Below are 680 nucleotides of genomic sequence, written 5' to 3'. Positions count from 1 at the left end.
CGCGGCTGGGGGACCCAGAGTGTAAAGGGGGGGGGGGTGGTGACAGGGTGATAGACTTAATAGCCTGCGCGAAAAACCGCGTGGTTCCAAGGTTGTGAGGATGGATGGCGTTGTGAGCACTGTGGGGCAGCAACTTCTAAACCTCACCTTTCTCGTTTCTGAAATAATGATGCTACGTATGCACCTTCCTGGAACATTCATTTCTCTGAAAGCCAAAGGAAGACGGCTAAGCAATCGAGCGATAATTTTTAAAGCGATTTTTACATAAAAGCGGAGTCGTATAGAAAATAAAATCAGTAAATTTTGGGGTGGGGCGGATTTCCGAAAAACTTTTTATTGGGGGCCCCGTAGGGATTAACTTTAATTAAGTCTTTGGAGGAACTTGGGTGAGGCTGTTTTGAGAAGCCCCGGACCAAGGAGTAGCTTTAAGAGGTAATTTACACTACTACAGGACAACATAATTGGGAAGCAAGTTGTCCTGTCTTTGGTGCAGCGAGATCAGGTAACCTATTGAAAACTGTATAGTTTGTAAATGAGCGTGATTCCCGATTTGACCAGGTTTCCCCCAGACCAAATGGCCTTTGTAAATACAGTTTAACAAATTTTCTTCTATCTACAAAGACACTTACTTCCAGCATTTTATCACACAACATATTTTTCAATAAAATGAAAAAAGTACC

General features: G+C 42.9%; 1 protein-coding gene across 1 annotated transcript in view; it reads left to right on the top strand.

The window, feature by feature from the left end:
* Positions 1-680, top strand: part of ZNF260 (zinc finger protein 260) — a 10,532-nt gene that overhangs the window by 1,086 nt on the left and 8,766 nt on the right. The gene's annotated exons all lie outside the window — the stretch shown is intronic.

This window comes from Pteropus vampyrus, unplaced genomic scaffold (genome assembly GCF_000151845.1).
Source record: "Pteropus vampyrus isolate Shadow unplaced genomic scaffold, Pvam_2.0 Scaffold448, whole genome shotgun sequence".
Lineage (NCBI taxonomy): Eukaryota > Metazoa > Chordata > Mammalia > Chiroptera > Pteropodidae > Pteropus > Pteropus vampyrus.
The sequence above is the reverse complement of the archived record's forward strand: the minus strand, read 5'-3'. Positions and strand labels throughout refer to the sequence as shown.